Consider the following 13,498-nt stretch of genomic DNA (forward strand, 5'->3'; position numbering starts at 1 on the left):
GAGATGATGTTCTGCCTCCTCAAGACCTCGGGTTTTAAAATGCAGTTTCATTATTTCATTTGAACTATCGTATAGTCTGCCAGAAAGTATAAAAAGAGTAAAATTATAAAGTCAGAAAATACAAGAGTTTTAAATTAGTGAGCATTTAACCTATGTAAGCAGTGGCTATCTCTATCAAAAGTTGTTGACTTGACGAAGTACTTCATTTTGTATAGAACGGCTGTGTGCATTTGTTCTTGCCAAATATAAGTCATGTAGGTAAAACAAGGTCATGTAAGATGTAAAATGAACTGCTTTTCCCACCTTGAGAAGTAAGCATTAGGGAAAAATCTTTACTTCAATATCCGTTAGCTAAGACAGCAATCCTTAACTGCTCAGCCTATCATGTTATTGTTTTAGAGGCCAATTCTTAAAGTTTAAATACATAGTTTTGGACATTTTAGGTTGAAATGATAAAATAAGCCTAACTTTGTATAAGTCTATGTAGTAGGCACAAAAATTAAGTTATTATCAAACACTATTAATTTTTTGCTCATTGGCTGCTTTAATTTTATTTATATGAGACTAACTTTAATCCACAAGACCACTAACATCATTTAAAGTATTTAATAGGTGTTTAAAAATATGCTTAGAACTTTATAGTATAAAACATGATCATCTGTAAAGAGTCTAGAATCTATGGAGGTTTGACACAGACATGAAATAATGTATGCACATAATAATATTATTAGCAAAATTTAGTTTTGTTCATCAAAGGCATTTATAAGTATCTTTTAGCTGACCTTTGGAAAAAGAATAATATATGGTTTTCGAAGAGGTAGGTGGCATTCCACAGAAGAGAAACATAAGGAATGAGAGACAAAGGTGGTGGGGAGCATGATGTTTTAAAGATTGCATAGTTGAGCCTACCTAATTAGAGTAACAGGTGCATGTTGGGGCATCATGGAAAATAATGCCTCAGAAAAGACATCCCTGTATAATTTTAGGGCCACAGATTAATGAAAGACTTTTGTCTTAGTCAGAAGATGTAATATATGTAATATATGATAAATTAAGTAGTAGGAAGATATAGAAAGATTTCTTTTTTTTTAAATAATTTTTTATTTTTTATAAACATATATTTTTATCCCCAGGGGTACAGGTCTGTGAATCACCAGGTTTACACACTTCACAGCACTCACCAAAGCACATACCCTCCCCAATGTCCATAATCCCCCCCCCCTCCCCCCAAACCCCCTCCCCAGGTAATAGTATATTCTTCTATCCAAAGAGTATTTATTAAGTAAACACTTAATATAAGAAAGGCAGCATGAATTTTTCAGAGATTTTCCCATCAAGTGACTGGCAAATTTTAATGCAATTTAAAAATTATGAAATGAGGTACAAATTAATGCATGTGTAAGAGAGAAACTAATGAAGTTCAAGGTAGCTATACACTCACTATCTGTGAGATTGTAGGCAAGTTGTGTATCCTCTGTGAGCTTCTCTTCTCTTCAGAAACTAAGGGTTGTTGTTAATCTGTGATGAAATAACACACGAAGAGCTTTACATGCTTAATAAATAGTCATTCAGTAAGTGGAGATACCTCCATCATTGAAGCCTTTGTATAAGACGTAACATTTGAGGTAGGCCTTGAAGGATGGGTAGGGAATGGAAATGCCAAAATGAGGAGGGGGCTTTCAAAATGAATAGAACATCAGAAACATTGGCAGTAAGAATGGAAATGTAAGACACAACCAAACAGGAGCTCGGTATATCTTTTGGAAGCCAAGAGAGTGGAAAGGTAGTTTGGAACCAGTTCATGGAGGGCCTTGTGTAGTATAAGGACCTAAATCTTTATTTGGAATGCATTTGAATATAAGTTTCATCTGGAGTTTTCATCTGAATCTTCAAAGAATTCATCTGATAGCTGTGTGCCAGTGATTGGCAAAAGGACAGACTGCCAGGCATGAGGCCTCCTTAGGTGGCTATCATGTTGATAGAGGAAAGAGGTCATAAAAGCAGGAGCTAAGTAGCAGTGGGGATGATGGTGTGGAAGCAAGAATGGTAGTTAATACAGGAGCAGAATTCATGGGTTTGGGCATTTGGTGAAACGAGGGACTAATGGAGAAAAAAATGAACCCAAGATAATGCCAGAATTTCAAGTATGAGGGATGGGGAACTGGTGGTGGTTGTATCATTGCATGTAAGAAGCTGAAGGACAGGACAAAATCTGGGAAAGGAGATGGTAGTGAACAAAATGTGTGAAATCCTGAGGTGCCAGTGGGATTTTTAGAGGTGATCAGATAATACAGACTATAGTAACCTGAAGCAAGACAAAGACTTGAGGCAAAGATTTTGGAGAAATTAATATTGTAAAATAAAAGTTGGTGGTTAAATCCATGAAATAGTGAATAGAAAGGAGGTGATAGAAGAGAAAGCCAACAGAAATAAGAGGAGCAAAGGGCTAGCGTGAGAGGGGAGGCTTAGTTTGGCTGAGAAAGAGTGTTTTGAAAAAAGACAGTTGTCACTCTAAAGGACAGACCTGGATTGATTTGAAGATGCAGAAAAACTACCATCATTAGGAACTCGGAGACAGTGGGTTTAGAGAGAGATGAGAATAGAGAGAGTTAGTAAGGTCTCCGTGGGAGCACCATCGTCCTGGACCCAGGAGTGGGTAGATTAAATCCTGATTTTAAGAAAGAACAAAACACTGCTGTCGGCTGACAAAAGAACAGTGAGTTGTAGATATAACAGACTGAAGGCAATGTGTGACATTTAAAGTAGTTTATCTCATGTAGTCTATTTCATTTTTTACAACAGAGCGTTTCTTCTATTTTGTATGCTCTATAGATTTTGTATTATCTTGAAATTTAGTAACATAAAAGTTATACTAAATAATAATGTCCCATTGGGTTTGCCTGTATTGAGGAGGTGGTGTATCAGATAAAGCTACAATAAATTAAATTTATAAGTAGAGATGACAACATATGTGAAGCTCTAGGTGAATTTCACTTCTCTGATTATTACATTATCAGCTTTATCAGTAGAGCATCTGGTAATAAATCATATTGATCTTCAGCTCCAACAAAATACCCCATTACCATTCATTATAGTGGCATAACAGACTAGCTTAGTAACTCATTTCTTTTATTACTCTTTTATTTTTATTAGTATAAAGAACATCAGATTCATAAAATGTGGAAGTAAAGCTGTACAACATCTTCTTTTTTCATATTTATAGATTCCAGTTTTTTTAATACATGATGAACTGAAAATTACAAGCTCCCTCCATATTTTTCAAATAAGTTTTAATCAGAATTTTACCATAAATTATAAGTAGAATTTCTTTACTACAATTTAGCAGACAATTCATTCAGTGCTATTGAGTTGATTTCCTTCTGTATGTGGCATGCCTTTATTCCTGCCACCGTCTCATAATATAATCTAACAAAAAAAAAGTACTACAAGTAGGAGTGATCTACTGCCTGTTATTCTAGGTAGAGAAATTTGACTCATCCTTTCCTTTCTTCTACGTTGTGCTTACAACCATAATTTCACACTTCTGGTACTTGCTGAAACAGTATTGTTAAGATAGACGGGAAATGTTTTTTTTAAGTTAGAATTGAAAAAAGGGATAGGAAGAGACTGACATTTATCCAAGAGTGTTGGATGCTGTACTCATATCATGTGACCTTCTCATTGATTTTTGATGTAGGTATTTATGGAAGTCAAATACAACAAGAAAACTAATGCAGGAACATAAGCTAGATAAATGTTGGTGTATTTCTCTAAGAGGTCTCATCACCCTGAGGGGATTGTACAATGCTCCAGGATCTGTCATCTCATTTGCAGGCTAGGAATCTTATTATGATTGCACCTATTACATTTTGTTTATATATGTTTATATATATAAGCTTGTCATATATGTGCCATATATGTGCCATGAAGCTTCTACTGAAGACAGAGGCAGGAACTAGTTCTGTTCTGATCACCACTGAATACCCAGCAACAAATCTATTATGTGGCACATAATAAGCAGATGATAAATATAAAATAAGTTTTTATTGAGTAGGGCTGTGAGTTCAAGGCCCATGTTGGACATAGAGCCTAATTAAAATACAAATAAAAATTTTTATAAAAATAATAAAAGGATCTATAGTAAACAAAATTAAAAATAAAAATTGAAGGAACAACACTTTCTCTCCCAGGAGGAAAAAAAAAAAATGGTGCTTTTTAAGCACACAGTAAGTAAGAGAAAAATTTGTTAGTAGGATAGTTCATGGAAAGAGCTAAAATGGACTATAAATACTTAAAATTCAGTCGTTAAGTTTGCCTATTCCCCATACTGGCTTGGATTCTACTCTCGACAGGTGTCTGAGAGCCCCTTTTTTCTCTGTTCTGGGCTAATCCAGCCAGTATCTAATGGGTAGCCTCCTTCTTTAGATACATTAATTGATTCAGTCATCCTACAGATAGGTCTTAGATGACTTCTTTCTCTAAGGCCATTATTTCTTTAGTAATGAAGCCTATAGGCATTTGCTCAAATCCCTCAAAGACTGACAATTTCAGTCCGCTGATTTTTTGTGTTTTTATTTTCTTAATGAGGTCAAAAAATGTTAAGAAATCTTGTTTAAAGTGTTTCAATCATGAAGTGGCTAAACTGACCTCAGTCTGAGATTTATTTGATTCTAGAGTTCATGTTTTTTCATTGATCTAACTAAAGAAGAAAAAAAAGGTTAACAGGGCATGGGCTTCTTGGGATATTGTAGAAGATAGAATTGAAAAAACCACAAGAGCTGATACTCAGAAAAACAGGACAAGAGAAGCTTTGGGAAGCTTATATATGAAGAAAACACAGAAGGACTATCAAAAAGACAGGCATTGAAAGATAAGAATGTGTACCAAACTGAGACCTGTTTCATATTACTTTCTGCCTACAACTACCATAGTGTCATCTCTCCTGTCCTCTGTCACATATTCTCATCCTCCCTGGATTTCATCTGCATAGAACTTGTCACGGTGTAATTTGAAATTCTGATTAACGTCAGACTACCCTGAATAGACTGCAAACTCAGGGAAGGTCTGTTTTCCTTGACATTTTTGCACCGACACTGCACAGTGGGGATGCAAAAAAGGTTAGTGTTGGGGACAAGTACAGGGGTCCAGTGCGCACATTCTGGAGAGCCTCCAAGCCTCCATTCTTCATGGTAAACAGAACATGTGACAAAGGAACACAAACTAATGGCAATAAAGAGGGAAAAATAGAACATGTATAGTATAAGGTAGAAAAAGTATAGAAGAAAGAGGCTATTGCCCACCTGAGATCTTCCCAGCACTTTGCTGTTTTGAACTCTGCTGGTTAAAACCTTCTTTTCCTACAGATGGAATGCTTGAGGCAAGTCTTCAGGATCTGGCCCATGGCAACAGAATTATTAATAGCAAATTGATTCTCTGTATATCACATCCTCAGAATTAATTTCTTAAGTCACTTCTGGATATAAAATTTTGAATATGAGATGATGGATTGTTGTAAAATAGACATTTGGTTCTCTTCAATCTAGTTATAGATTTTTCGTGGCAGATCACCTGTTCCAACCATTATGCAGATGTTCCATAAATCATGGAAAATAGTAAGAACATGGGTTGTAACCATTTAGTATACCTTGTTTATTCTTTTTTTTTTTTTTTTAATTTATTTGACAGAGAGAGAGATCACAAGTAAGCAGAGAGGCAGGCAGAGTGAGAGGGGGAAGCAGGCTCTCTGCTGAGCAGAGAGCGTGATGTGGGGCTGGATCCCAGGACCCTGAGACCATGATCTGAGCTGAAGGCAGAGGCTTAAACTGCTGAGCCACCTAGGCGCCCCTATCTTGTTTATTCTTTTTTTTTTTTAAAGATTTTATTTATTTATTTGACAGAGAGAAATCACAAGTGGATGGAGAGGCAGTCAGAGAGAGAGAGAGGGAAGCAGGCTCCCTGCTGAGCAGAGAGCCCGATGCGGGACTCAATCCCAGGACCCTGAGATCATGACCTGAGCCGAAGGCAGCAGCTTAACCCACTGAGCCACCCAGGCGCCCTATCTTGTTTATTCTTAATGTCTTCCTGCCTTCACTCTTGGTTGCCTTGTTTAGGACTCAGAAGTTGGAAACCATGCAATTCTTTTATTTATTTAGAGATTGTGGTCAGGGAGAAGTTCAGATTATCGGAAGGGAAAAGATGGTAGCAAAGTTCTTAGCCCAGGTCTTCTGAGGGTTGTTTCGATGTTTTTTGAGATGGATTGGAAATTCTCGGGAGCTGTAATACATTTTCTTAGGCATCCTATTCAAATAGGTAAAACGGAAAGGAAGCTCATCGTTGTGTAAACTACTGGTCTGCTTTTTCTCTGCCAGCAATAAGAAATTTCTTTCAAAGAGGTTCAAATAATGGAGGCTAGAGGTGAGGTTTGGGAGTACTTTTACTTCTTTTGTTTCCTCTGGATCACTTGCATGCATAAAGAAGTGGAAGAAAAGAGGGGCTCTTGAATGTTATTATCTTATTACAACCTACATTTATGATGTTGAATATAACTTCTAAAGTGCTTGTTTTTCCTCCATTTCTGTTTGGACACTCTTCCCAAATACATTTAACCATTTTGCAGACTATTCCTATATTTGCCCCTTCCAAATTTTTGAATATTTAATTCTAATGAATAATTCTTGCCAAACTGAATCCACGTACTGTAGGTCAAAGTCATCTGACTTTCTATAGGTAGGGAAACTAAAGTGCAATTTGATTAACATGTTTTTAAGTCACGCATTCTATACTAAATTATTATGAGAGTTGTGAACTTAAGCGTGACCTTTTAATTATTTATCATGCACTTAGTAATGTCTCAGCTAGTAGGACAGCTATCATGTTGTGTAATTGGCTGATTTTCTTCTCATATGTCAAAATTTTGAAAATAAATTTTAAAAATAAATGCAGCATACAGCTCAACTAATTTTATAGTATGTATAAATTACCTTGACTATACTATCTAGGCAACATAAACTATCTACATAAAGCAAATGATACCATTTTTAATGTAATGTGTGATGGAAGAAAGAAATAGTCCCTAGTCTGAGTTTGCCATGCTAAATTAAAAGTAGATTAATTTTAAAGTAACATTGTTTTCACTATGCATGCATTTATTATGAAAATACTTAAAAATTTAGAGATACATCCAACTTAAGGGTTCTTAAGTGCAAGAGAAAATAGAGTTAAGAAAGTATTATAAGAGTGAAAATTCAAGCAGTTCTACTTTAATTGATAGTTTTACTAGGGCAGTTGTTAATGACTGAAGCACTCATTTGCATTTTGCTGTTTTACACATCCCTGTGTTTTTCTTACTTCAGACCCACTAACAGAATTAGCTAGCATATAGGATGACTATTGGCTTTAAATTGTATATATTTACAGTTTTGTGCTTTGCAGGCTAACTGATGTGACAGCACTCTCCTAGTGTATGTCTAGTAGAAACATTTATGACCTAGTACCTTAAAAAAAAATCATCTTGCATTGTGGCTAAGACCTTTTTTATTATAAAGAAGCTTGCTTCAGACCTACTGACACAGAATGTAGGGAGCTATATAGTCTCTAAAGTTTAGTGGAAAACTTTTATACTTTTGTAATGTAGAAAATAATTATGTGTTTTTACACAAACCTAATTTCAAATACGGATCTATTACTCTACATACCTACTTTGATGAAGATAATTCGAAGTACATTTATCTCTTTGGTTCTGAGATTCTTCCAATAGCAGAAATTTGGTATGTGTTCCCCAAATCTCATTTTAAAAAACTAGTTTTCTTCTACCAAGTAATAGAATTTTCATCTAGAAATGTCAGTAAATAATTTCATCATCAAAATAAAGCTATCGTTAAAATATATACATAAATCAATATTTCAGTTCTGATTATGTGCTAACATAGTTAACGATTAGAAAAACAAAATGGTAGGATTTCTGACAATATATTTTATAAGATACGTAGTCATTTGATATAAAAGAAATTGTTCCTGCAAATGTTGGTCATCCTTATTTTTATTTCCTCGGGTTTTTGGGTGGTATTTTCTTCAGTTTTCATATTACCATCCCATCATGAAGTAAGCACCCAGAAGAAGACATCCTAATTCATCTTCCTACAGAATGTAGAGTTAATTCATTGTTCAGTATACCAAACAAAGATCTCTATCGTGTTCTGTCAGAACAAACATCTCATTTTCTTCGTTATCAGTAGCCATGCTTAGTGTGATGCCTACAGCAGCTCAAATGGTTCCCCAGCAAAATAGTAAAGATAAATTATGTAAAATAGATTTATAGATTCAGCTCTACTTGTAGTTCTGTAAGCCATTATTGAGTTCACTAATATTAGAGTGTTCTCATACTTATTTTGGCAGAATTTTCAATTTCATATGTGTATCTTGAAAATCTTTAATTGCTATTAATGAAATACTAAAATAATTATCTTTAAAAAGCTACATCTATCCATTATATACACAGTCCGTTTTTAAGAATATGTGTTCATGATAAGAAAATTATTACTATTTCTCCCAGCTTCTTTCCTCCCCTCCCCAATTTTATTGAGGAATTACTGACAAATACAATTGTATATATCAAAAGTGTACAATGTGATGACTTGATAAATGTGTATATTGTGGAGCGATTGTCAAGAACAAGATAATTAACATGTCCGTCACCTCAAATAGTTAACACAGTTAACTCTTTTGTGTGTATATGGTGAGAATACTTAAGATCTACTCTCAGTGTTGTGTTATTAGTTATAATCACCATGCTGCATATTAGGTCCTCAGAACTTACTCCCTTTATAACTGAACATGTATAGCCTTTGACTACATCTTCCCCTTTCCCCATCTCCACAGCCCCTGACAACCCATTCTATTCTCTGTTTCAATGAAATCGGCATTTTTTTCCAAGCTTCCACATACAATTGATAGCATGCAATATTTGTCTTTCTCTAACTTATTTCATTTAGCATAATACCCTCTAGGTTTGCCGTGTTGTTGCAAATGACGGGATTTTCTTTTTATGGCTGAATAATGTGCGTATGTGTGTGAATTATATATATGTATATATGTGTGTATATATAAATATCACCCACACATATATTTATATCACATTTTCCTTATCCATTCATCAGTTAGAGGACATTTAAGTTGTTCCTCTGTGTTGGCCACTGTGCATAAAGCTACAATGAACATGAGGGTACACACATCTCTTCAAGATACTCATTTCATTTTCTTCAAATATACACCCAAGAGTGAAATTACTAGGTCATGTGGTAGTTCTGTTTTTAATTTTTTTAAGAACTTCCATACTGTTTTCCAAAGGGGCTGTACCAATATACATTCCCACCAACAATGCACAAAGATTTTCTTTTCTCTACATCTTTGCCAACATTTGATATCTCTTGTCTTTTTGATAATAGCCAGCCTAAAGTTCTGGGGTGATATCTTATTGTGGTTTTGATTTGCATTTCCTTGAAGACTAGCAATTTTGAGTACCTTTTCATGTATGTATTCGCCATTTGCATGTCTTCTTTGGAAAAATGTCTATTTAAAGACCTTTTCCCATTTTAAATTGGATTTTTTTTTTTTTGCTACTGAGTTTTATTAATTCTTTATTTTGTTTGGATATTAACGACTTACCAAATATATCAAATATATGTATTGCAAATAGTTTCTCCCATTCTGTTGGTTGTCTTTTGAATTTATTTTCTTACTTCTTTTTTATTTGTGCCTAACTTCCCCAAAGAGCTATATATGTAACATATGTTAGGTGTATATATACTCACATACTTTATGTGATTTTTTGTTGAGATGTATGATCATTAAAGCAAAAAGCTATAATGGCTTGCCTAGGAGAAAGACATAGAAGACTCAATCAAAATTCTATAATATTAGTTAAGAAGTGAAAAGAAGTATGGCAAAATTAAAAACAGATGGGCAAGAAAGAAATACTGAAATGACCAGAGTGGAGATTAAGGTGGTAAGGCAAGAAAGAAACTCTAACTGGTTTCTCTTTTAAAAAATCCAAGGAGTCTGATGAGTATTATGCAAGAGAAGAAGAACATGTGGGAAAATAGCATGTATTTTCATGCACTACATACTCAACAAATATTTTTGAGTGCCTATTCCGCCTCAGACATTATGGATGAAAGGACACATTCCCAGCCTTCAATATGTTTACAGTATAGAGAATTAAAACCACACAAAGAGAAAATCTGAAAGCTATGTGATAAGTAATAAAATACAGACAGAGAGAATACAGAGAAACGCATACCTTGATTTGTGTGGGAGAATAAAGGCATCTCCAGGTATGAGAATGTGTCTGGCAGGCGGAGAAACTGGGGTCACTAAAGACAGAGGAAAAAGCATGGGCAAAGTCCCAGAAATGTTAGATGTGGTATATGTTTGAGAAATTAAAGCAGTTTTTGGTTGCTAGGACATAAATTGGGAGCCTGATGTTGAAGAGTCACCTCTCCTAGTAACAGTAGTATGAAAGGAAGCATTTGGAGTGTATTAGTAGCATGATGAGATCTGTTAGTTAGAAAAATTACCCTAACATGGGGTGGAAAATGCTTTGGAGGGACGGAGTACACTAAGGAAGTGATAGCAACAGTCCTTAGGGTGTGGTAAAGGTGAGCATAGCAGCAGATAGGAATGTAAGGAGATCCCAAGAATGGGTCGATCCACTTAAAGCTTCTACAGAAAAGTAAATGGAGATCCATCAGAGGTCAAATAAGACGTGTGTAGACTTTAACATAAAAATGAAGACAGCTGGTGCATGGTTAAAACGTTCCTTATTAACAGACAAATCACCAGCATGTGTTTTTTAGGGATTAAGTCATAGATTTATGGTTCTATAATCACCTGGAAAGATTAAATTGAGAATTCATGCAGTTCAAATACTACTAGTGGCCACAATGTTACCTAAACTTGAGGAAAAAGATGATGGATAATTTGGACAATAAATCGGTGCAGAGGAAGAAGGTCAATAGCTATCTACTCATTGAGTAATACTGTTAAAAAAGTAATGTGGAAAGACAATTTGCATAATGTTTATAAAACTAAAATTATTACCAAATGGGCAACTTAGCTCAGTGCCTGACTCAAAGTTAGTGTCCAAAAGATTTTCATCAATAATGAAAAACAAAGCAGCAGAACAATTATCTATTTTTCTTTCTTGAATTGCTAAAGAAAAATTATATATGAAATCTTGCTATTATTGACATTATGAATCTATACTCTGTTCCCCTGAAATCAGTGAGCCTTATACGTAAGCCCATTTCCCCCCGTAAATCTAAAGCATGTGATTGTGCATTTTGACTGTATCTTTGCATTTGAATATATATGCATATGAGTACACAAATTAAAATGTTAACATTCATTTAGTTCACCACGTGAATATGAATTCAGGAAGAACAATCACCCTTGCACACACACACATTTGTGTCTTGCTTTAAACACTGAAAGGCCAAATGGAAGAAGAGTTATTTATACCATGAAAACATCAGCTGGATTTACCCTAAGAGGCATGTACCCTAGAATGACATCACAAAAAAATAAAATAAAATAAGATTACAGAAATGGACAATATTCAGGAACAAGTCACCTAAGACAGGGATGGCTGATACTCAGTATGGACACAATCCTAAGGCAGAAGTATGCACATTTGCATATTTCTATATGCATAATGTGTCCCTCCAGAGGCAAATATTCACTCAGCTGCTGAAGCTACTTATTAAACTTGGAAAGTATTTCAGTCTAAAATATCTTCCGTCATTTTATATAGACATATGAAAGATTTCAGGGCATACATTTACTGCTAAAACTAGTAGTAATAATTCAGAAATATAAAGTATTTACTTTAGAATTATTATGTACTAGGCAAGAGAATCCCTAATGTCAACGGAATATAGCTGCTTCCTCCTTTTCAAATGTTGGATTAATGTTACCTATGATGAGACTCTTTGGCTACACTGAGCAGTCTAAGATCCAGAAGCTAGGGTCATTCCACAACCCCCTCCCCACACACAAACACACCCCATTAAATCTATGTTCTATTCTCTGGCAGCTGTTTTTGCCATTTATGTTAAAAGCAGATGGGGAAAATGCAAAGAACTGTCAGTTTTATTGCCATGTATAATCAACATCTGGGCTGTATGTTACAGATACAATCAATCCAAACTCATACTTCACTGATGTAGTAAAGCCTTTTTGAGTTCCTAAGACAGTTTCCAAATTTGAGACAATGTTATATATTTTAATCATGTCAATCATGGAAATTACAACATTTTATGTATTTTTTCAGCCTTCATGTGAATGATGTATGTGTGTACGTGTTTAATATATAATTGCTGGGTTATCTGCAAATCTGTACTGCTAATTTGTTTAAAGCTGTGTTTTGGAATCACATATATTTATTTTAAATAATGTATCAGATTTATTTCTCTATATAATCTGTGTGTGTGAAACTAGCATGTTGTAGATGTTTTATTATATGATGCTGCTTATTATGTGTGATTACATATATACACATGTATATCCCCATATGTTTATTCTTTCCCCCTTTTTAAGCAAGAAAAAAAAACATTTTTTCCTCCATCTCATAATTTTTACAAAAACATGTTTTATAGTAGGTTTTATTTTCCTCATTTTTTGGAAAGAGAAACTGAGACAAAGAAGCAAATTAATTTTTGCAAAGGATACAGAGTTTATCAGTGGTTGTAAATCTCGTACTTTTAATCACTTAACCATACCTTTTTATTTTTAATCACTAAACCATACCTTTTTGTCTTTATGCATACACATATACAAAACATAATACCTCTTGGAGAGAGCTATTTTAGCTTTGGCATGTGGATGCTATTTTGTATGGTTTGTCAACATAATTTAGTTTGAAAAATATTGAAAATAATTCCTGAGAATTGAAAACTAGTGAGCTGGAAGTGTCTTTTAAAATAAATTAATATTGTTTACTGTCTTGTAAATGGCTTCAGAACTAGTTGGAGTTTTTAATTCCCAGGTTGGACTGTGTTGTATACTCTACTGATGTAATATCTGCTCGCTGATAACCATTGTAGAGTATTTTATGTCACAGAGCTCAGATGTACTGGTACATCATTTCCATGTTCTAAGAGTCTATATAGTATGAGAGCAGAGAGATTTCTTGATAATTTTCCATTTTCTACAATCTTTAAAATAGGCACCAGAAAGTGGTATATATTGGCTGCAGTTCATTCCCTAGGAACCCTGTAAGTGTGAAGACATGCATGGTTTATTATTTTTTTAAAGCAGTAATTAAAGAATAAGAGAAAAAGATGCATGTGAGTGAGGAGAAAGGTTTTTATTGGCTAAACATATTGTACCTCTGAAATTTTGGATGGGGTAGTTAGAAAATGGCTTCCATTTCTTATCTAATTGGACTTCTAACTAAAAGTTCCTTGTGATTTTGATGCAATGGTAACAGTAGTTTGCTTTT

At 34.5% G+C, this 13,498-nt stretch overlaps 1 protein-coding gene across 2 annotated transcripts in view; it reads left to right on the top strand.

The window, feature by feature from the left end:
• Positions 1-13,498, top strand: part of SLIT2 (slit guidance ligand 2) — a 354,964-nt gene that overhangs the window by 236,543 nt on the left and 104,923 nt on the right. The gene's annotated exons all lie outside the window — the stretch shown is intronic.

Source organism: Mustela nigripes, chromosome 1 (assembly GCF_022355385.1).
Source record: "Mustela nigripes isolate SB6536 chromosome 1, MUSNIG.SB6536, whole genome shotgun sequence".
NCBI classification, from domain to species: Eukaryota; Metazoa; Chordata; class Mammalia; order Carnivora; family Mustelidae; genus Mustela; species Mustela nigripes.